This window comes from Temnothorax longispinosus, chromosome 7 (genome assembly GCF_030848805.1).
Source record: "Temnothorax longispinosus isolate EJ_2023e chromosome 7, Tlon_JGU_v1, whole genome shotgun sequence".
Taxonomy (NCBI): domain Eukaryota; kingdom Metazoa; phylum Arthropoda; class Insecta; order Hymenoptera; family Formicidae; genus Temnothorax; species Temnothorax longispinosus.
This window is the reverse complement of record NC_092364.1, coordinates 2,724,065-2,749,825: the sequence shown is the minus strand read 5'-3', so window position 1 is coordinate 2,749,825 and position 25,761 is coordinate 2,724,065. Positions and strand designations below refer to the sequence as shown.

The window sequence follows — 25,761 nt, the reverse complement described above, 5'->3', positions numbered from 1 at the left end:
TTAGCATACAATAGCATGAATATATTTTTCCAAGATTTGCATGTTAATTACGTATTTGTAGTTCCATGAATACGGCAATTAGTAACGATCATGAAATTCGAACTTCATACTTTTAACGCTATCATTGTTATATTACTTGAATATCATTTAACTTGAAAAACGATTTCTCAATAGTTTGAACAATTTTAAAAGTAATTTTGAACTGTAGTTAATACAGTTTTAAAATTCTTGATTATCTTTTGAGAGTAAAAAATATGGAATAGGACGAAAACTTGCGTATTATGAGATTTGCATTAAGTTAAGTAAAATAAGCGTTGATTATAATAATTAAATATATATAATAAAAGAAACATGTTGATTATAATAATTATTAAGATCAACTTTGATCTTGAAAAAAATGATTTTTCCCCCTTTGTGGTGAGATAACCAACGAGATAACGCGTCGAAATGCAAAGTTATGGATGGGGAAATAACGGAAGATAGCGAGACAGCGAGACGAAGCAATAGACGCGTTAACAGATAGGAAAATGCTAAGTGCAGAAGTAGATCGCGGTGGGATAAAGCAAGGGAGGAATGCAAGAGGGTGAGAATAAATTTCGACAAACCGGAAAGAGGCAGCTGGGGACACGAAGGCTCTCGGAGACAAAACTTGATAACGCAAGCGAGAAGGGAGCGAAGGAGAAAAAACGGAGCGAGGAACGTAGGTGGTTCTCCAGATGAGATCCAAGAACGACGGAGCGAGCTGATACGTAATCCGGCGGCGTGGACGGAGAAAGAGAGCGTAAAGGGAGGAAAGGAGAGTGTTACAGAAGTCCACATGGAGCGGAGCGAGAAGCAGGAAAGGAGTGATATAGTATATATATAGAACTTGATGGTGAGAGTATACGGGAGTGGGTGGCGGAAGGGTGGCGGGACCCGTTGGGACGGAAAGAGACGGAGAGCGTGGAAGAGGGAGCGGTGTGGGCAGGGGGAGGGGGAACAGTGGAGAGCAGGAGATGCGGTGGGAACGGGTGGAGGATGTAGGAGGACTGCGCGCGTAGAGTGCGAAAGAGAGAGAGAGGGCGGGTATCGCAAGCAGGAGGAGGCGGCTTCGGAGCAACGGCGATGTCAGTGTGCACGCGGACGCCGAGTCGGCTTCGGCGTTGGCGTAACGTCGCGACGTAACCGCACCGCAAGCCGCATCGCGCCGGGTCTGTTTCCGATATCCTCTCTGACGCCAGCATCAGGATAAACGCGCCTGGCATCAGGAGAGTGCGCGGCACCCGCGGGAGTGACGACGCGTCGTTGCGTCGGACGTCGAGAGTCGCGGCTTTACGACCAACGACGACGACGACGACGACGACGACGACGCCGGCCGTCGCGACGTCACGGCGACGACGACGACGACGACTGCGGCGTTCGGTGTGTGCGCGCGAGATTTCGTTATCCATCGTTGCTGCTGTGAAGTGTGTATATGCGACAGCGCAACGGTACGTCTGGTTTACGAGAGCGAAGCGCGAGCGAGCAACTCGTGATTTTTCACGAGGGTTGTAGTATTGTCAGGGCTGATGTCGAGAAGTTCCGAGTGCGAGATTTGATGGCTACCTACATGGAGTAAAAAGTCAACGAGCGATATTTTACGAACGATGAAAATTATTGAATGTTTAATCACAATAATCTGAGAATTGCAGTGATTTTGATGATAATTAATATTAATGAACGTTTATAATCCTACGTTGGCTGCTTATACTTCCGATTATGAGCGTCGGCTGACTTAGCGGAAAGACCCTTACGTCTGGGAAGGGTTGTCGGATGTTCGGTCATGATTATCCGGAGATTAGAATGATTTACTCGATCTAATTCATCTATACTTGAAGTTTTGAGTCGTTAAATTAAAATCTCTTATAATGGACGAAGATCATTGGATATTTCAATCATTAAAAGTCTTTAATCTTGCGTTACTGCGTTAGAGAAAAATTTTGTTTACTATTGAAAGAAGACTTGCAAATTCTTAATTCTCGAGATAACTCGTCAATGACAACCTATACTAAAAAACTTGGGGTTATAATTTTATTATGGTTATCAGCGATTAGGATTACTATCAACTATCGACAGGGTTATCTCTCTTTTAAAATCGCCGGTCATTATTAAAACAGGTTTTGATAAGCACGCTCTCCTCATTTTGTTAATGAGAGAAGATATTTCGCTAATAAGTTTCTTCCCGTGACCGATTTCGATAAGGAATTGCTGGTTGCCCATTTTCTCGAACATCTGCGCGTAATTTTTTTATTTCATATCTATTACCGGTGATCGAAGCAGAATTCCGCCATCAGCCAGGATCGTTTGGCATCTAACTGCGGAATGTTTTTACGTGATTTCTTTCAATGATCGGATGATCAGACGGGCGCTATAGAACGGGCATAAAATGCGAACACGCTGGATATTATGACCATTGATAATATAATTCACGGATGGTGTCCTTTTACGAGAGTGCGGGGAATAAGCGCGGATGATTTTAGGATGGGGAATTCTGTGAAATCTTGTAGGTGCGCTGCTTCTTTTTTACCTGCGTCTTTAAATATTGACGATCAGGAAATGCAATAATGCCTGACAATGTATGCCTGGCAACTATTTTACGAGAAAGACGTCAGAGCTTACATCCTTATATTCTTTAAATATATTAGCCTCGGGCTAACAGAAACTTTGAATTATCGATCATACATACCGATAGTTTATAGAACAGATTACTTTATTATATAAACTTTTATAGTTAGCGACTCTATCTAAAATTTATGATTTGTTAATAATTGCTTCCTTTTAATTCTTCCTTTTCATTGTGTAGGAATTTATAATAAATCCGTCAAACATTTATCTATGAACGATTATTACAAAATGCTATATTTTTTTATTTCGGCAAAATATTTATCTTTCTTACAATATCTTGAGCTTTCTATGCTCTTCTTATATGATTCTTCTTACGATTAAACAATAATTATCACGTAAAATTGATTACGTCAACAATGGAAATAAAACAGATAATTGATAATTAACATTCGATTAACTCGTCGTAATGATTTTTCATGCTCGAGCTTGAAATTGCGTGGCTGTCAAGGAGTTAACAAATGACTCTTAAGCGCTTCGGTGGCCTCAACCGTTGATGCTGCACACGTACATTGAAGGCGCGCGATTTGACGATATGTGGTCACTTAAAAACAGGTTTTTAACCCGTTGCTCCGTCTTCCACTGGTTATACTATATTCAGCCCGTTGTCCCCTCTTCCGATAACGCGCTCTATTATATCACGTTCTTGTCTCAATGAGTTTCCTGCGCACTTTGTTTCTTTAACGCTCTCATTTCCTGCCCTTTTATTTCAATTGCTAGATATATCTAAAGACTTGTCTAACTTAAAGTTAAAACATTTCTCTTCAGTATCGGCAATATTACAAGTATCTTTCCACGCTCTGCGTGCAAAGAATATATAGATCACCGGAAGAAGGGAGCGATAAGGCAAAGAGTTAAGAGGATTTACTTCAACCGGGTGACGAGCTTCGATCAAAACTTTTGCAAGATTACCTTCATCCGATCTTATCTCCTCGTTTCTCACACCCTTCCTTTTACGTGATATTACAACGTATGTAATATACGAAGTTAACGCTAGCGTTATCTATAGAGAAAATGTGTCTTATTAAAGGCTGATTGAGGATGGTATCTGCTAATTGCGTCACAAATCATCCAGAAGGCTGCGGACGCCCGCGCCACGCGATTACACGAACCAAGATGGTGTGCAACAGTTGGTCTATAATAGCGACAGATGACTACGAAGATTCGACACGGGCTTCTATCGGGGGAGACGCGTTATCAGTGTCAGTTTCCGTGTACTCTCCCGTCGTCGCGGCGGAAGTCGCGGCTCGTCCATAAAATCGCGAACTAGCCTGCCAATTTCCTTAATGACGTCGTCCGCGACGGAAATGGCTTGAGTACACGCAGGAAATTGGCGTGTGCGGACGCGAGCAGATCGCACCCAACCTTCGCCAGCTAGGAAATATGCGTTCGAGACAACGCGGCAGGTCACGCGTGAATTTTTAAAACTCGCCCCGAGTACCTCGGTTCTTCTTTTTTCTTTCTTTTTTTCCCTCTTTCTCTCTCTCTTTCTCTCTTTCGCTCTCTTTTTCCTTTTAACTCTCGATTCCGCCGAGCGTCCTTGACCCGCCGGAGGCGTTTTCACGCAAGAGGACATGGACCAGCGAACGCTGGCTCGTCTCTACGCCCCAGTTAATTGTGTTAATTTAATTACCCGCTGAATAATCGAGGTGACCGCGTTTTAAAAAAGACGATGGATTACCGAGGCGGACAAGCAAACCAGGAACGAACGTAGCTCTTGCATCAGGATTCTGCTTTGAATGCAAAATGCTCGTCGACTTATGATGTTTGCGTTCCCATTTCGGTTTCTCGTGAAACGAGAAGTTGTGGCACTATGATTAAAAACTGGGATTAAAATCTTATATTTTTTGTTGGGGGGCTAATTACAAAAAAATTTAAACATTGCACAGTATTTCTATTGGTCGTTATTTTTATTGATTCATTCTCAATAATTTTTTATATTTTTAAACAATGAGACATCTTTATTCTACCACCTGTGCTTTTATAAATCTGATGTTAGCTTTTTAGTAAATGTTATTAATATATGCCCTTGCATACCTAACTCTATACATGATTCATTTTAAACAACAGAATGAAGAACGATATCATTGTGTTACATGTTATATTCTTTATTTAAAGAAATATTTTGTTTGACTGTAGAGCAATGAATCTATGTTTATGTACTTTTTGCAGTAAAAATTTATACCGTTCCGAGTTGCTATCGCAAAAATGTATACGCTTGGCACATTTCTTGAAAACTTCTCTCGCGCTCCTTCTTTGCAAAATTATCATGCAAATATTTTAAGACGAGCAGTTCGAGACGAAGTTGACTCATGAATTATAGAACTTTACCACTTTTTACAGCTGTGAAGTTGGCATTTCATTTTTTAAATTTTGATATGAATTGATAGAGAGATTCTGGCTTTTTATATCTAAAATGAATTTCAAAGAGTTTCTAACATGTGTTAAAAAAGATTTTAGCCATTAATAACTTGAAACAATAAGAGAGCAAAAACGGAAAAGAGATAATTTTTTAATCATTGAGTGGAAATTTTTTTTTAAACTTCCACGAATTAATTTTTTTCAGAATTTTGATATTTCCTGGATATATTGAAGAATTTTTAGTCTGATTGAAACAAAATGTTATTACGAATAATTTTTGTACAACGACAATGTGAATTTCGTTAGCTCATATTAGCGGACTTTATACTTTTTAATCGCTAGAGCTTTTTTCAAAACGTAACAGAGGAACTCTTTGGGGAAGTGCCAGGGTTCTATCAATTATACCGGGAATTCTGAAAATGGGATGTTAATTTCATAAAGGTGTACTTTTCAACTCTGCTTCGATGATCAGATACTCGGCCAGCGATCGCTGAGCGACGCTTTTTGCTGCAAATTCGCAGCATTATGATCGGTTCTTATAAAAGGTGGAACGTGAGGGGCGATCATGTAGCAAAAAAGGCTTTATAACTGACCCCGATAAGCTATCGCAATAGTTAATCGAACGGAGACTTGCACGAGTAAATTTAGATCGATCGCTAATCATCCAATCTCCCTTACGACGTGACTATCTCTACAGACTATAATTACTTATTTACTAAATTTAAATTGTTTAAATAAGATACGCGTTCAGTTTTCTTTAAATTGGACTTTGGGGATGTAAATAAATTATTAAACATTTTTGTCGTTTAATTTGGTCTTTAACAAAATTTTAATAATATGAAGCTCAGATTTGTTTGAATATTAAATTTTAAAGAAAATGTAACATTTAATTCTCTCTCTCTCTCTCTCTCTCTCTCTTTCTCTCTCTCAACGTTTTGATTGATAAAAATCGACTTATTTTTACGAAGCACGATATACATCCGTTTTCCGTCAGTTTTGAAATACCTCGTATTTCTCTCTATCTACCTCAGGAATAAAAATAAACCCTGCAGAGGGGTGCATCGCTTTGCGATTGCCCTTGACCCGTCAATGTATTCGCGGGGAAGTGGAATAACCGCTCGTTTACACGTTCACGCTCTAAAAGTGCTCGCTACTCCGTCTATCCGTCTAACAAAGAAGAGACAATGCCGATGCAGGAGCAGATCGGAGTTAAGGGCCGTTTTTCATTGATAGTAGATCAAGAACTCTGAACTCTTTGTCGCTATTATACTTTAGCAAATTTTGTTCGATATATTTTTCACCCTTTTTTTTTAAGATATAAATATCATACTATGAAGTTCTAAATTAATTGATAAAAATACCGTTTTTATCGTGCGAATATCCAGGCGCGATACTTAGGGAACGCGGTCTGGTGAGTGTTAAAACGTATGAATCGTTACATGAAAGTAAAAGCATCTAGGTGATTTGATCGGTTGATTAGGTAAAGGGTTAATGAGGACAGGCCGCCGTATTTTGCAGGGAGTAGTTATGCCGGATTATTAATTGCCAATTAGCCAGCCGTGAGAGCATCGTGTCAGCGGGATCGCCTCGAGTCAATAATCACGGCCAGATATTACCCACCGTCACAAAACGTCGGTCATGCCCTCAAAGCAGCCGCGGGACCAGGGATCGACGCTTATCCGGATTGCCCTCGATTCCCCGTTGATACGACCCTTTGTCCCGTCGCTAATTTATTGCCCCGATTCGACGACGAAAATCCACGCGCCAAAGATCGGGACACGAAGCTTGTGCGAATCTATTACGTGTATCCAATATACGCCAATTTACTAACAAGAACATTTTTCTCAGAATAATAACTAATGACCCCATTTAATTCAACAATTAACTTTAATCTAGAGTATCTAGAGTATCAGAGCGAGTTTTATTCAACATTGAACGCGTAACAGCGATTCTAAAACGCTGCACGTTTTAAAATAAGATATATCGCGTTTAGAATATTCGATATTCCTTCTCATCATTATGTAATATATTATAAGTAGTACTTTCTTGTGATATATTATCATGTACATCGTGCACACACGGTATGGTCGCGAGATACGAAATGACGCCGTGGGCGCGCAATGTTCTCGCCAGTGTGCAGAAAGTTCAACGATACATCAACTTTGTTCCCGGCCTGATGGAGCCGGAAGTTCGCGATCAAACGAGCCCTGTCGGCACGAGTGATGTACAACTATCGTCCTAGGAGAAGTGTATTTTCGTAACTCACTTCGGTATTGTTTAACTTGAATCTCTTTAACGCTTCGCGTAACCGTAATTACATAACTGCAGCTAAACTCCTGACACACGTTGACCGCACGTGAGCTCTCGGCTAACATAATTATCGCGTTGCATTATAACGCATGTGTCAAGTTTCTCGACAGCGTTCGCCGCGGGTGATACAAATTGTATCCTGTACATTCTTTCCTTCCTACGTTTCCACCACATTGCAACTTGTATCCAATGAATGCTTCGTCCAAAACTGTCGCTTTTCGCTGTAAGACATGTCGTCACCGCCGCGCCGACAACATCTTGTGTGATTGTCGCGATGAATGGGGAAGGCGGAGTCGCGCGTGTAAACTTGTCGTCGGCCATGGAAATCCCACATTATAAAAGGCTCGCTTCGTGCTAAAACTCAGAAGGGGTGGAGGGGAAATAAACCGTTCCGTAATTACTGTCGCGCTCATCTCTCCCGGGCCGCTTTAATTTCATAGAGAATACCCCACCCGAGCCCCGACGAACGAGGCGCCTCGTTCCTCGTGATAAATGCGTCGAGGGACGAAAAGGGGAAAACGTATGATGTCCCGTGATTACATAGAAAATGACTCGCATTTTCCAGAGTCGTTTTATTCTCTGCTGCAGACAGGCATTATGTACTTATATAGAAATCGCGACTTTATAAAGTATCATTAACACATAATTAATGATAATTGCCCCAAATTGAGATATGTTTTCTGGGCTTTATGGATAAACAATATTATCACGTTATATATATATTGCACATTATTCGTATTTTCAGTTAAGTGAAATGAATTAATCTTGAAAGGTCAGAGCATTCTGTTTTAATTGATCTCCATTATTCCTAATTAATTTATATATACATAGTATATATAAAGACAACATCTTTTTAGAAGCAGTTTTTATTATTGTTGTTGCAATTACATGTCTTTTTAGTACATTATAAAATTGTACTGCCCTCGTAATTTTTTCCGCCGTTACTTCCTCGACCATTGTCTCTTCTTTTGTTTCATTTATTGCACTCACTACGTTAACGATCTCTTAAAGTAGGCCCGTCAAGGGCCACGAGAAGACAAAGAAGAGAAACGGTAACACTGCTAAGAAATGGAACGGAGTGGACAGTAAACGGAATGGAGTAGTTTCGTTTTGTTCTCACAGTTTTGCTTCTTTTTCTTTCGCATTCGGCTCTGAATTCTATATTTCAATGTTCCATGTCTAATCTAACGTTCTGCATCTCGATAGTAATGTTATACGTTTGAAACCAGTGTTCACAAAACTGTTAAAATTGATTTGTAAATTTTGAAAAAAATAACGAAAATTAAAATATTACAGTACAAAAATAAATTTTTGGCACAGCAAGTGACCGTATGATCACCGTAAGATAATAACATGTACTGTCTGAATGATGGTTTGATTATAGTTGATTGTAAGCGAGTTAACGTCACTTAGGTAGCTAAAACCGCTATAACTTTGTTCTTTGGCCCTTTACACGTCCTTCTGTCCTTTATAGATTATAACGTGGTTTATGGTCTGAGAAGAGCGAACCAACTAAAGTTAGTTAATTCAGCTATTACGGCGAGATCCAATACAGTATAAAAAGTGTTGATTTTTTTTTGTTAGCGTTCAATTATCTTCTTGTGTGCAATTTCGTGCGTACTAAGCAAGCAAAATTAATGAATTAAAGATAATTGAAGAGTTAAAGAATTAAAATTTACATATTAAATGTTAAGTTATGTCACGCGGATATCGCCACTATAATTACGTAATTCAAATTCGCGATTAATATATTAATTGATAATAATTGATAATTGGTAATGAATATTGTTACAATTGAACGTTAAGGAAAAGATCTTTAATAAACATGTCGATGTGTTGTATTTCTCTCGCTTCATTATACACGGCAATAAATACATGAAGAATTATTAACAATGACATTGAATCGCAAAATAATTAACGCGTGACGCGTAGCTGACGCAAATCTGATTGCCTATTGTATGTCGACCTGCACGGCTCGCGTCAACTGTTCGATATTTTTTCGCTAATATCACAAAAAGCAATGCGTTCGCGTTTTTTTCTTTTGACCCATTTTTTTAAACATTTCAGCATACTCGAGATATATAATTGCCTCGCGAGAATACTCCAATATTTTGCAATAACACGCACACAAATTCGGATATCGAACCAATTAAAAACGTACTGTGCTTTGCCTAGTATTACAGAGAGAGAAGCATAAAAATATGGTATGATAACCGACTATGCACAGCTTAAAATTTTGTTACAAAAAGACATGTTTTTTTTAAGCGTTTACACATGACAAAACAAAATCAGTTTTAAGTATTGAAATAATTTATTTTATGTGCTCGTGTTTCACAACTATCTCGCTTTTATCTCTTCGCTCATCATCAGACGTACGGGTCTTAGAATGCACCGGAAGGATAACTATCCGCGGTGTGGCGATCCGCACGCGATAGTAAGCGAAGCGTACTTAAGTTGTGAGGTATTAGACGGAACGGGTAAAAAGAGCGGAAAGGGAGAGACGAAAAGAAAGAGACGAAAGGAGATCCTCTTTAGTTGGTCGTTTCACGGTGGACGGGTTAATTCCGAGATCTCGTTACCGCGCGTACTGGACAGAAGGAAAAAGAGAGACGTAGGGAGATAGAGAGCGAGAGAGAAAGGAACGCCCGAATCCCGAAGAAAACGAGGAAGAGAGACTGGAGCAGGCAGCAACGAAGTTAAGCTCGAAAGCCTCGTCTCCAATTACCCAGGCCCCGGAGCGTGTTGTAGATAGCGCGACGCGCCCGCGCGTAATTCATAGCGGTGACGTCGGCGCCACTACGAGCGCGGTAATTATCACTGCGAGAGTATCCCTTACTCCGGGTGATGGTTCACCAAGCTGAGTAGTGTCTCCGCTCTCGTCAAACGCAGCCGCGATTCCTCGGAGAGCTCATTCAGTGCAATCGTCGCTTCTCCGCCGATCTCGTTCTCCTCGTCCTCGACGGGCATTCCCTCCGCTTTTACTTGTCGTTCGCATCGTCTGAATCACTCGTCAAGAAAGGAATGCCCTCAAATTCCTCAGAGCTCTCCCGAGAAGCAACGGGGAGCAAAGCGTGATTTTTCTAAATATCTCGCGCGAGAATACTTCAAGTGTTCGCATTCGGAGATCGCGACGTCTGATACACTCTTGATAGCGTTCGTTTATTTATGCACCGTTTGCAATAAATCTTACGGTAGCGTCGCGCGTATCGTTAGTGAATCATCCACGAGTACTCCGTGAAGCATTCCATTAATCGCGATATTTCTCCGAGATGTTTATGCAATTCGTTCATACAAAGCGTAATAATTACGATAAAGAAAATCGGACCGTTTAATTGGTTTCATTCACACGTACATTCCAGGATTACTGTTATTATTTCCACGAACATAGAATTTGCAGGCTTTACGATACAATGAAAATTAATACCAATGTCGATAAAGCCATGTCATATATTTATATGTGATACACGTATATGCAAGTATCAATAACGCAAGCGTGAATAATTGTCCACCTTGTTACGAGAGACTGTGCACGGAAAACTTATGTCACGGTAGTTGCTCTCGCTTACCCGGGGTGCATTTATATTCCTTCTTGTACATCTCTCAATGCGAACTGCGTGTCCCTCATTAATGCAAAACGATGCCCACTTTGTTGGATGTTACTATACAACGTAGCAGTTATACGCGACCCCGTTATTTTAACAAACTTTAGCGGAAATTAATCTTTCCTTTGCGGATTTGTCATAGATCTTCAGAATATCATCATTGTAACTCGTTAAATAATTTTGAAAGGCTCAGAAGTTTTATTTTGGAAAATATTCAGCTTTCTAGTTTTGGACCGCGATTACTTCACTAAAATTTGTAGAAATGCGAACGGGCACGTGAGTTCTTCAAAGACCGTTAGATTTTAATAATAATGATTTACTTGTGTTAGCAGATACTCGAAGTTTAGCGAGATAATGAAAGTCGTAATTGCCTCTAGTCTTTAAATTTCACATTGCGATAGCGAAATGGCGAACGCCTTCGTGTGATCCGTTTACGTGGAGTAGAAGCGAGAGATAAAAGGGCAAAGAGTGATCGTCGTCGAGCTTAAGACCATTTTCTCGTTCGAGAGCCGAGAGATCGACGAGTATCCGCTGAACGGAACGGAAACCCTGAGCTGACCAGTACACACTCTATTGGAGCGAACTTGGGAGGCGCTTTCCGATCTTCCGTATACGATACGTCGTGGTGATTGGAGGAGCTTGAAACGCCGTCTCATGACTGCCTTGGGGAGGGAAAACGTCTCGAGCACTTCGGAATTTCACAGCGGATTTAGAGTTGTCGATATCGGCAGTTGCGCCGAGTGTGTTGCCTCGTTAACCGGCCTCTCACGGGCGCGATGATGTGTAGCCGAAGTTTAGCAACCACATTGCGCAGTTCTATGCGATTGATACGTCGCGTCGCCCTCTTTCCTGGCTGATATGCTAACGCGAGAAATGGTTCAACCTCTTCATGGTGTATGTGTGTACTTTCGAGCGATCGATCCTTCTCATTGAAACGATGGAAGATTATTCTAACATAGCGGCGGTGAAGCATTATTTGCACTAGAAACAACAACAAATTGAAAGGACAGGTTCTTTGTTTCTCGGGATTGAATAAAATTCTCATAGACAACTCTACGAGTTTCGAAATTGTTTTCAGGCACGAAAGAATTTGTGTGTCAATTGTAAAGCAACTTGCAGCGTCAAATAGCGCGCTTTAAAATATTCGAAAAATGATGGCAGGACTATGAGGATTAATGGAAAAATATTTCTAGCGTTGTTTATGAAAATATTAACTGTCACGAAAATAACGTTATTACGTGTGTTTACGGGCACATTACTAAAAATACATTCTCCATTTATCGGCTCATTGCAGCCATCGTTGAGTAAATCCCCATGTGTAAAACAGCTTCCTGGCAAAGGGTCACTTTGTGAACTGTTTGAGCGTGCCAATAGACTCGTCTCGACATCGTGGAATAACACGAAGGGGAGCATTTTCCGGACGTATGTTTATAGAAACTTTATTTAACCTTTTGGCACGGCTTGCCTCTAAAGTTTCATTATACATTTTAACTTGACATTTTATAGTAGAAAAATGTTAATATCCCCGCACATGTCCCTTGTAAATTTTCAACATTCTTCCTGTAAGGTCTCTATATGTTATCATACACTCCGCTGAACGCTTTAAAATAGTCTTGAAATTAATCAAACGATAAGATACTTTTGACAATTTTACTTATTATCAGTACAGATAAATTCTCAGTATTTGAAATCGATATCCTTTCACTTGAACAGTTTGCTTTACAAATAATCTCATTGTGCAGAAGCAACGTAACGAATTGTTATTCTCGGGAGTAAAATCGTTTTCCCAATTCTTTTTTCTTTTTAAACTGCGTAGTTAAGGCAGCCCCGAAGGTCACCGACCCGTGAAAATGCTGACGTAGTTATCTGTTTCTTCAGCGAGTTCTTAGTTAATCGCCACTTAAGAAATAACTCAGCTACGCCTCATTGCGCGATCGTATAACTAGACAGAGAGAAAGAATTCTCCTCTTTCTATATATTGCGTTCCGCTGCTCTTGAACCTTCTTCTTTTTCCTCGCAGTCTATTTCGGATTGGCGCGTCATTTCTTCAGTACTTTATTCTGTAATTTATGTTTAAATAAAAAAGAAAGAAACACAGGACTTCGTTTGCCGTAGAACGATCAATTTATCATTGAAGCAAAAATTAAAAAATGGAAACTTAGCGAATTCTCGGTTGGACGCACCAGTGCGCACTCAGTGCACGTTAAAGCCGTCGTACACAAATCAACGTAAAGTGTACGTTTAATATATACGGGTTAAATCTTTATTGTATTGTTTGGTAAAATATGTATTGGGCATTTTATCAGTCGAAATATTCGCATTTTACTTTAAATATTAGAGATTAAAATCAGTGTACAACAGCTTTAATGTGCACTGAGTGCGCACTGGTGCGTCCAACCGAATTGGCTAAAACTTTTTGCGATTTTATTAAGTCATTAAGCTTATTAAACAGCAATTTAATTTGCACTAATAAAACAAATTATATTACTTTTGAAAACTTTTATAGAAATATGAATTCTCTCTAAATTTACTTATACTTTTAATGAAACGAAATTAAAAAAAATTAAAGGTTTGCATTTACAATCATAACGTTAAAATATTTTGAAAAAGGCTTGAAATTTAACAGCTTAGAACTTTTCAAATAACCGAAGTCATAGATCTCCAGTAGCTGACGCAAAACTGAAAGTCTTCCGTGTCGATATTGTCCCGGACATATCGATTTACCGCCGCTTTCTTCAATTTATTTCGTCAGACTTACGCCTCACTTTATTTTTCTTTGGCAATATCGTAGTTCCACTTTGACACTTATTCTCTACATTTTTCTACCTATAGTAGAGACCTTAAAAAGACTCGCATAAATGTAAGAAACCAAAATCACGTTCGCATAATGGATGAAAAAGATTTTTTTGTTGTGTTAACATAAATAAGGAGTATACGATGGAGATTTTCGCAGAATACTTAGCTTTGTTATGCAACTTTTATCAATTGCAAAATGCTCGAGTAATCTTCTTTCATAATGCCGTAAGCAGGTACTTCGATTCTTATTTGGCTGTCTTTCAATTCATTTTCTTCGTCATCTTTTTATATCTTTCCTTTCGCCTGAGGAGATTTCACTTGCTTAGAGGCGACGTGAAAAGCAAGAATGGAACCATTAATAATTGCAGAATCGTTACAAGGAACACGTTTACCGATATCATTTTTAAAGAAAATGTCTAACAATGCTTCTTTTCTGTAAAAGTTAACGAGATACTGAATTGCAAACTTATTTTGTCTAAATATTTTTGCGAAAATAAAAACTATATAACTGTAACGTCAATATAATTTTTAAAGCGCAAATATCTATTTCGTAAAGATTTATGCAACTAGAAAGCTTCTTGTGATATAATCGATTGAAAAATGCGGCTATTTTTAACCGTGTCTTCTTCGCGAGAATTTATCTAGAGCACCATAAATACAATTCGTTGTTTGCGCTATGGTAAACGGTAAATAATAATCGTGATTAAGCGCGGCTGAGAGACACATCGGCTGGGAACACGTACGTATGGGTGCATGCTTAACCCAATTTCAAGACGAATTTCGTCCCTCGTTCGGGGAGAGAACACTCCCGGTGGCGTGCGGATGTCCAGATTCCAGCAACCGAATTACGTTCAATTTGAGGTGGCGTAACTGCGCACGTCCACTTGACCTAGCTTCCGCATACACATACGCGGGATATGTCAAAAATGATTTTCAGCAAATTTAATAGACGCTTATATCAGCGTGAATCAAAGCGGTGAAATAGAGAATGTGAAATATTCAGGAATATTCAGCGAACTCGAAATATATCCGAGCAACATTATTCATCGACGATTGTTAAAATAATTTCTATTGCTCAAAAGGATCTGCTAATCGTGTAACGATATATAAGAGAGAACCCCCCGCGACATTTAGAAATGTTAGGAACGATATTTATGGAGTTACCGAACGTCAAAGATGGAAAGGATCGCAACAGGTCTAAAAAGAAGCGGCACGATTGACGTAACATTCATCTGCGGAATAAAATTATGTCTCAGCTCTGCAGATCACTCTCCCGATACGAACGGCAAAATGCAAACGGCATAATTGAGGCGTTCGGGCACGTGTGCAAAAAGGAGTACAGATATCGATGGAGCAATGTTTATTTCAAGGTTTAATCCTATTAGGAATGTGATGAAGCTGTTATGCGAAATTCGTTGCTTGTTATTATTTAGATATTACACTAGATATAGAAACGCGCGGACTTTAGCAATATTACAATGTCGTGCGTTACACCTACCAATTAAGATGCAAATTCCATTTCCGGATTTCTCACGCGCACAGGTAATATTCCTAACATCTCTGTTTTTACACAAGAGCTTTCACAAAGTGAGCTCACATGAATAATTCAGTACTCGAGGTAGCACGACATCAGATCGATCGATACACAGCGATCGTGCCTGACCGATTCGATGATATTAGGGATACATATCTGCGTGTGCCGTTTATGAAATACGTTCGCCGATCTCGCGCGCGGAATTTTATAAAATCAGGTATTGCGGTGACAGAGCTGGCGCGGATACATTGCGACATGGAATAAGCCACCAAATGACAGAGGGGAATGAAAACGTGGGCGACTTTAAGAGGTATCGACCGGAAACCTTCGACAGGAAACGCGTGTCTTTAGCATCGGACGTCACCGGGCGAGACGTGAATCGGTGGCCTGTTTTTACGAACAAGAAACCGCGAACGATACCTGGACGAGACGCCCGTCCTGTAAAAAAAAAAACTGTTACGAGCTGTGTCGCGAATACATAGCCCGAATACACGCGGGCTATTTATCACGCCTATTCGGGCGTAAAGTCGATAGATCCACGCAGAGCGTGATAATTAAAAATACCCCACACGGACAACGGGGATGTGCCGGCGACAGCGATAATTTAAAGGAGATTTTATTTTTAAGTCCGGCCATTTGCGGGCTCTAATAGACGGAGCCGGGGATACCCCAGGAAGTTCCTTCGTCCCGGGGATGTATTGACGTCGCATCCATCCAACGCGTCGTTTTATTTTCGAGCGTGTTTTCTCTTTTTTTTTTCTTTCTCTTTCTTTTAGCACGCACACGCTCATAGTCGCATACATTACTCTAGACTTTCAAGCAGCTGAGAAGGTATACCTCGGTATGAGAATAATTTATCTATTTCTATTTTCTCTTTATTTAATCTGTTAATCGTGCAGAAAATGAAATCCCGCAGAAACTGCGAATTTATATTTTCCATTCTTTACTATGCTATAGTATTAAATAGACGTTATTTAAAATTTGTTAAATAAACGTTCGTGGCTTTTTGAAAATGAGAAAGGAAAGTTATAAAATTCTCTTTACGTATTTTCTCAGACGATACGTAGCTGTTGCTATTGAATAAATTTGTCGATAATATTTTTCGCAAATGAAAAACAGCTGATCAGTCTTCGTAGTCTTCGTAGTCCCCCGGATATGTGAAAAATTTGCCGGCTCAAACGGAGAGTGTATGAGATGATAGAAATAAGATCTAAGAAGATTTAAAGCGAAATGACATGGGATTGAGAAAGAAATTGCGGGATGAGGCTGGGGTGGATATAAACCTTGTGCTCGCTCTCGTGACGTCGTCATCGCAACTCCCGACTTATTTCTTTGAACTGTTTTCACTGCAAACATGATCGCCAGCGGCAAAACGCTTCAAAATATCTGTCGCGTTTAGGTGACCCATGCAAAATGATACGATGAATGTAAAATAGATTGCGATTTCGTGCAATTACGTGTTCAAAGAGCGATCCCACGATAACTAAATACAGGCTTCCTCTCTTTAACTTGTGTTATCACATGGATATAAAATGTCTGCCGTCGATTTTTGATTGAAGCCATCTTCGTGGCGCGGTTATATTTCATATTTAGTTAGCAACGAAATCGTCTTGATTTTATGCTTTTATTATCACGATAGGGAAATAATTAAGAAGAAAAGACATTAAGAAAATAATGCGCACGCATTGCATTAACGAACATGAAAGTTCCATCGTTTGAGATCGTTTGCGGATTAGGAAGCTAATTAAACGTTTATTGAAAACTTTTTACTTCCAATTTTTTTTCGCTCCTTTTCGAAAGTACAGAAAATTATTGTTTAAAGAAAAAAATGCTAGAAACATTAAGCATTTCTTATCCCGGTGCAGAATATATGCCATGTAAATCATCTACATTATTCAAGCGTGCCCTAAAATTTTCAAATCTTCTCCCTTCTCCTCCACGCGTATTTGTAATAATGACGCTACCGGTGGTATCTCTACCGGCGGTAACGAGCGTCGATTAATCAAATTACACCCGCGTCATTTTCCCGCGTCTCGTCGCAAAGCGTCTTTTCGCTCGCGTGCACTGCTCGTCATAATTATCGTCGTCGCTTCTGCATCGCGCCACTACGCCGATTCTCCTTCCGCGTATCGATCAAAGCGATCGCAATCGATTCCGAGCCGCGTCGCCGAACGCTCGCGCGCGCGGCTTGAAAACGCGCGGAAACCCGAGAAGAGCGTTACCGATCGGCGTATCACCACGCGCGCCAGAATCGATCATTCAAAATGGAAAATAATCCCCGCGGTATGCGCGGGGACGATCGGGAGAGCGGGGGCGAGAGCCGGGCGAGATGGGGTGTCGGGACGCCCTCGAGATGCGTGCACGCGCATGCACGCGCACCTCGGTCGCCCATACCGCGGCCGCACGAATACACCTTCGCCCCAGTGACCGATGTTGCGCGCGAGCGACTCCTCCGTCGCTTCAGTTATCCGCCCTCGCCCGCGGCGCTGCGTAACCGCGTATACGCGTATCATTTATTCGGCGATACGTCGCGATCGGTCGTCGGTCTCGCACGCGCGAACGCCCGCGACTTGTTGGACCTTTTGGTGGCCGCCGATTGCGTGTGAGATAAACGCGCGACGTTCTGCGAGTTGTCACGCCGACGCGATGTCATTCGACAGAATTTTTTTCCGCGGCCGTTCGTTTCCGTTTTTCTTCCTTGTTGATAAAAAAACGTTTAATCGGTTCTTTCACCGTGAAAAATATTATATACATATATGTTCTACGAAATTCTGTTGGCACAGCTTTGTGGCGATTGATTTACAATCGTAGCCTCTGTTTTCCCTCTGTTTAAAAGTTAAACGGGAAGAGACGAAAGTGCCGTGCCTCGTTGATGAAAACGTTGGGATAGACGGTTCTGTTAAAAAAGAAGAGAAAATCTTTTTTCGACGATTTCATTTAGGCAACATCATAGCGCTTAGTTCTACTATAGCAATCTGATTGATAGTGAGTGTCGATAAAGATACCTTGTGCGCTGTGGAATTTCGCGTTCAGTTGTTAACTAAAATGTGAAAAGAGTTTCCCGGGGGATGAGTTCTCGAACAATGTATTCCACGCCAAATGCGCTTGATCGACCTAATGAACGCGTTGTAATGATATTTTAATGATAAAATCTGCAGCGCAGCATGGCGGAAGTAATCCCGTTGGCAACTGGCGAGGGAATTAAATTCTTTCCGTCGACAACAACGCATGCTTTTAATATCTGACCTTTACTTTGCTCCGCGCAAAGCTGCTTGTTTTAAACGTTCTCGGAGCTCGAGAATGTTTTACGAAAAATTACGTTTCTTATCCAAAGCCCTTTGACAGTTACTGATAGTGTATCCTTTCTGTTAATATTTATATAATAATTATTACGAATGACTTTTTATGTCTGCTAGTAATTGGCAATTAATATAGATATAATACAGATATTCTTTTCTATTCTTCTTTTATTCTATAACTGAAGATTATTTTCTATCACTATTTTGTTCCGTCTGACACTTATCGTCCATAACTACTGACGTCCGTCATTTATTACCGATTACGGCTTTTATCTCTCCATACTTGATCGTTATACGTTTTATAGCTCACTTTAGGTTAACTTCAGCGATGGGCTATTTATAAATCATCTAAATCTAAATTATATCATTATTTTAACGCTTATTAAAGCTTTTATTATAACGCACGAAATCAATCATGTTTGTTACGATAAACAAATGGATGTGTTGGAAAAACGGAAAGATTTTTTCGCAAATTTAAATCCATTTGGCGTACAATCAAACATTTTGAAATGCCCAAAGGAGTAACGCATGATGGCAATAACAACGAAACGCAAATAGGATTTATTTTATTCGGGTTATTTTATAAGCTTTAAAATTGCAAAACACTAATAACATATTTCTCGATTGTTTCTTAATAAATACAAAGTCCAAAAAATACGATTTGGATACTGTTTTATGTATATATTGTATTCGTGACATAATATTGGAAATAATAAACGAAAGACGTTAGTCTTGCGAGTAACAGGGTCGGGCATTGATAACGATCATCAGTGGCAAGCGTAATGGCCGCCACTAAATGTTTCATACTGTCGACCATCATTGACAATCCAATCGACATTCGATCTGTAACGGCTCTAACTCTCCATCGGTTACCGACGAACCATTGAAAATTGATAATATCTATCAATTATTCGAATTCGACTGATATAATAGCAGCGAGTTCTCGATAGGCGTTTTCCCCGCGAGCTTTCGATGTCATTCGCGAACGGATTCGAGTATTTTCTTTCTTCGATGCAACCGAAGCGTATTCTTCCGCGGTGTTTTCCCATATTGCTCTAATTTCGCCACCGTTCGAATTACGCTTTTGTCCGGAACCATAGTGTTTCCGTACGCATACTATAAAGTCTATACACACACGCGAATCTCCGTCTAGGTAATCAACTGTGCTTTTAGTAGTCATTCCACACCAGGAGAGCTTCTCCGCAAATATATGCAGCAGTTCATCTGGTTTATGACGAGTGCTCGTACGCTCATTCATTAGGTTAGACGCGAAAACCGTGGGCCGCGCGTTTCACTTTCGCTGGATTCAATCAGAGGAGTGAGACGGAGGTTGTAAAATATCATGCATTTATATTTGCGAGCTGATGTTCCAATGCAATGGCACGGTCGTTAATGGTCGTTATTAGGTTGGACTGCGAACATTTATTTAATAATTCAACTCTCGCGCCCGAGTTATTATCAGTTCGTGATTACTTGCATCCGCGAATCTAACGCGAAATCTATATTATTAGATACGAGAAACAAAGGAGTTTCTGCAATAAAATCTAATTATTGTTAAGAGAAATATATTATTTAAAAGCAGCATTACACCAAGCTTTTTATTTATATAAGACATAATTATGCTGAATCTTTAGTTTCGCTGATCGGGCCTTTAAATCGCGTCAGTTCAACCGCGGTATCATTTCGGTAAAATTGTCAAAAGAAATTTTGACTTTTACACGTTGAATTATTAAATTAGGCCGATCTGTCGCTAGACGACCGGAGGAGCTCAAGTAGGAAATTCCTTTGCAGTCAACGCTCGCGGCTTTTGCGATGGGAATCGTGAATCGTCGGTGAGACCGGATTCCACGGTTAAAACCGTCCGTTTGCGCGCGATAGTCGACGCTCGATAATCGGCGACGGTTATTCCCGGATTGGCCCTTTTTCACGCAGAACGACGGCGGTCACGCACGATAAACGCCGACAAACGAAACCGCCGACGAACGAAGATAAGTGCTAAGGGACGTTCACGTCGATTTTATTGCCGGGGACGATGTGCAGCAAGTGCAGTGAATGCTGCCAAGGATCTAGGCACAGTGTGGACGCTAGCCCCACGCCAGGCTCCGATTCCGATATCTCAGGTAACGATAGCTGATTTCTAAGGAGGGAAACTCGACCGCCGATCTCGTCATCTTTTTATTTTTTTTTTATTTTTTTACTATTTTTGTTTCGATCTCTGGCCTTGCTAGTCTCGTAGCCAAGCTGTCCGTTATTATCAATATTTCTAGTTGCATTAACATAATAGGAAATACGATAACTCTTGTTATGAATTCTTGGTGTGGCTGTGATATTTTTGACACTTGTGGCAATACGATTGATTTGATTGCTGCGATATATTAGATAAGAGCTGATTCAATGTTCTCTGCTGATCTAGATGTTCTCTTATGCATCACATTCGTTTCGATTGCTATAACTGATTGCCAGTATGCGATTAATGACTGCTATCTCAATTCGTTTTAATTACTCCCCTCCTCCTGCCGTTGCTAATGCCGTTGCTAATGCCAGCTGACTGTCGAGCTTAGTTGCTGCTTGCACTGTGTTTCTAATTTTTTTTTAACATAAATTCAACGTGCGTTCGATTAAATGGAATTTTTTTTATATTGGCGCTAAAGAGCTTTTTGTCTTATCATTTGTAAAATAAATAATCCGATAATCTGAATGTTTAAACGAAATCAGGTTATCAAAAGGTGCTAAAAATATATCTGTATATTTTTCGTGTGATAATTGAACGAACAAAATTTATTGCGGTTCAGTGAAACAAGACAAATATGTTTTTACATAATTTGTTGTTATTAACGATTATTTGTACGATTATATTATCAGTACGCAAGAAGTGCAATTTATCATATGGGAAATTCTAAAAGTGATCACTAAATACTTTCGTCTCAACTAATATCTTTCGTCGTCCATCGTCGGTAATGAAACAGGACTGAACTTTTTGTTACGTATTCGCGTTATATAACATTCCTTCGAAAAAAGTCAATTAAAGTCCAAGCTGGTAAAACAAGTTGCGACTTTCGGATTAGATTTACCTCGCTCAATAAATTTTCTTTCTACCTTTGTTCGATTTTCTCCGTTTCTTCGTTTGCTCCTCGTACTTTCGTGATAATGCTGACAAACCCTGATCTTCTCCGTGTTTTTCCCGCTGAGACGAATTCCGCTTGCCTCGTCGAATGGAGTTTATTTCGAGCGTTCTTTCGATAAGTCAACTGCCACGGACGCTGCCAAACTTGAGTTTCGATGTATTTGGTTTGATACCACTCGCTCTTTCGTAATCAAGCTTTGCGCAACGCTTGATTACGAAAGCAGAATATAAAGAAATATTTCAGTTGCATAGTGTGAAATTGGTTTTTCTTTTATTTTGCTTCGCTTTTATTCGTGATATATTAACTTTAATTTGAATATTTTATATTAACTTTATTTCCAAATTATCTTCGCAGCTAATTTAAAATTAGCATCTTTGCGACAAATTAGTTTTAAAAAAATTTTGATTTTGTTTAAATCTGATTTTTGAGACAAAATTAACCCTATGCTTTATTCAAATTCACTGTTTTTCTGTCAACAATACGCTTACAGAATGTTCCATTCAGTTGAAGATAAAATGTCCTTTTGGATAATTACGATATCTTTCGTAGCAAACGTTTAGCGTGAGCTAATAGAATGAAAACACAAAGAGCACTTCCAATCCCAATAACGATATTTTATTACAGCGGAGTAATGTGAAACTTTCGCGAAGTTAAATTAACGACAACAAAGTGTAATAAAAACGCGAAGATCTTCCGTGACCTTACCTCTACTTTGCCCTATTTTATCGCAAACTCTCTTCTTCTTCTTCGCGGTACGTTCGTATACCTTTTCTCCTTCTCCGTAATTTTCTTCTCGTCGCGTCGTCAACGTCCATGTTTCAGACGCTTTTAAACTTAACAATCATCGGATTAAGATCACCGAATTACATAAACTCTTAGCAGAAAGAGACAAGATTTTGCTTTGTATTCTCTCTGTCTCATATTTTTTTTCGTACAAAATCAACCCTATATAATTTTGTATAAATCTAAGTTTCTGTATGGAAACAAACGTCAGCGCTTGACCTAAAAATGATAACATGGTCTTATTCAAAATATATCAACACATATCGCCATGTTACATGAGATATCGTATGCGACAGCGATAATATAAATAAACTTCTCCATATAAATGCTCAATATTGGCTCTCGCATATTTTCAAGTATTATATATCGTATGTCGAGATTTAGATTCTCTCGTAGATATATATTTTATCGTTTTCTCCACGCCTTTTTCAATCCGTTTTCTCTCGTTCGTCTTCCCTCCGACGAGTTTCCCCATTCTATTACGGCACCGGCTATTTCTCGATGTACACAAAACTCCCCGTTGTACGACGGATAGAAAGCGTTCACGGGGCGTCTCTGAAATATGAGTATATTTCAAGATGTATACCGCCGACTTTTTGCCGCTCCCTCGCGGCCTCTTTGTCAGAGATTTTACGCTGCACGAACTTGTGAATAAACGTTCGCGTGTGTAAACGGAAAGGACGAGGCAAAACGACAGGTAGCTGATAAGTAAAATTCAGCTTTAAACCTTTATATAACGTAAAGTTAGGTAATTGACACTTTTCTGAATAAAGACGTAATGTACGATGAAAAAATTAATCATTAGTACCTTAACATTAATTTGTTTAATCGTTTTATAATTATATAATCGTTATATAATCGTTATAAAATTATTATCACACTGCCTTTATATACTTTATCTTATGTTAAATACTTAATAATTATATTTCGCTTCATCTTAATAGATGAATCATGAGTTATATGAAGTTCGATCATGTCGTATTTTGCGTCATAACCGAGTGCCACTATTCCGAGACTTACCACAGTAAGGCCAACGATAATCCGTCTACAGAAGACAGTAATCAGGATTATTTCCTCGCCGGGATTCACCCCGAGAGAGTTCGGGATTTAGACTCTTATCTCTGGACGCCAGGTTTATTACTGAAACCTCTGGGTAATGGATGAGCGATGACAAACGGAATTCCTCATTGCTTTCGTCGCAATTCTTATTCGGCTTTCCGTTTTTGAATGACTTTGTGTTTTTGGGAAGTTTGTGACAACTCTTTCTCGGATACAAGAAGGCTGCGCAACGGTGCGCAAAACGATCGATAATTCACGCACGATATAGAAAATTATCATTTACCCGGTTTACGCAATTTTCGGACGTGAATTTGACGTAGCTTCGACATCCACTCGGCCGCGGCCCTCCAATTGACGCGCAAACAACACGTGCGCACAATGCGCCGTGGCGGCGGCGCGCGCGCGGCGTTAATTTCCCATTCGAAAAATATTCGGTGGTTTAATCGCAGATCGCTCTCTCGCCGAAAGGGACGCGCGCGTTTACACGTTTCGCCAATTACGCGACGGCGATCATCTGCAACGCGAATCCGCGAAAACACGCGTATCGAAAAAAAAAGCATCCATTGTCGCTACGGACGATTGGTGACGGTGGTGTAAACGAGCTAGGAGGCGGCGTTGAAATTTCGTTTTTCCCGCGCGGGATCTGCCGTGACAAGCCGACTTCCCAAGTCGCTCCACGGAATACGATAAATTCCGTTTACTGTGCCAAACGCGCCGTAAAAGAATTCCGGATCCTCGACTTGCATGGGTTTGCAAACGGGGCGCCGCGCGCTTGAAAGGGAAGTAGTGAAAAAGCGCGAGGGTTCTTGGGCGCGCCGGGGCGCCGGGAATGCTCACTTTTTCGCTTTCTTTAATATCGACGTGCTTTGACTCGTCTACGCTTCTCGACGTGGCTCTTCTCGGAGCTCTGCAGAAGAGCTCCGCTTTCCGCAGCTGTATAGGTATATTATGTACGCCATATATTCGCAATTTAATTTGATGAAAATATATGATAAATTGGAATTTATAACGATTACTATGCGTGTAGAAATATAATTTGATGGTGACTACTTATATAATTATTTATAAATGATATGTTACTTAGAGGAAGTTGAACGTTACGTTAATTTTTTAGAAAAAAATTGACGTTACATTATCTCCAAGTCGAGAACTTGTCCATAAAATTGAGATTGAAATTCCACGGCCCTCCCTTAATAAACAACAGTCAGCGCCGTTGTGAACGTGCTAAAGACGAAGGGCGGCCTTGTTAATGAGCGTCAGCCCGCTAACGAGTGGTTCCGAAGAAAACGGGTCACGACATAAATCTAAATTCATATCTCCCGCGTGGCTGCTGAGAATGCGGAAGTAGCAGTATTGTAGGTCTTTATAAATTCACTCAATCATGCATTTACATCATCAACTCGGACAGGCCCGTGTACAACGATATGCGTACATAACACAACCGTATGTTATGCATAATCGGCATAAAATATGCGCGATTCGTGCACGTGCGATATAATATGCGTATACCATGGACAGAATATCTATAACTAATTATGTGGTATTGATATTTTAATTTTTTATTGACTATCACAAATGCTTCGTCGCGCATAACGTATACATTGCTTCGTCACAATTCTATCGAAAGATTCCGTCGATAGAACTTCTTCTAGCGGAGACTGTCTGAATTTCGAATACCAAGGATCTACGAACGGTGGCTTGCTAGGTTTAGGATGTACATACGTGGTGCGTTCACATATACGTTCGGTTTACGCTCTGTCACGCGATGTGAACGTGCGCTTTTTGCATAAATACACACGCGTATCCCTATGCGCGAGACTCTATGCCTCGGTTCAGTTTCGCTCTTTGGTATCGCAGTTTATCATACATCGACATGCGCTTCGCATAAATATACGTGTGATGCGTGCAAATATCGGGACGTAAAAAAAAAAACGCATTGCCGCTCGGCCGATTTTCGTGCGATTATGCATGCGTGACCGCAGCGCTCTACATGGAAAATATAGGTATATACGATCGGATTCACATATGGTCAGGTCAGGGTGAAACAGGAAAAATATTTTAACTTATAATTCTGTTACATATACAGGAAGGATGATTCTATGCGGTAACTGGGTTAAGTTGTCGCTCTTTTTTAAATCAAAATATTTAAAACAATGATAGTGGTATCTTTTACTGTGTATATATAATTTACCATTCTGTGATTATATATTTTTTTTAACAATGCACCGATGCACTTATGCAAGATGCAAAAT

The 25,761-nt window shown here is 40.0% G+C and overlaps 1 protein-coding gene and 1 pseudogene across 2 annotated transcripts in view; both read left to right on the top strand.

Annotated features, from left to right (window-relative positions):
- The window catches only part of LOC139816126 (uncharacterized), a 205,194-nt gene that overhangs the window by 66,865 nt on the left and 112,568 nt on the right, over positions 1 to 25,761 (top strand). The window lies entirely within an intron of this gene.
- Positions 818 to 21,226, top strand: LOC139815712 (uncharacterized; annotated as a pseudogene).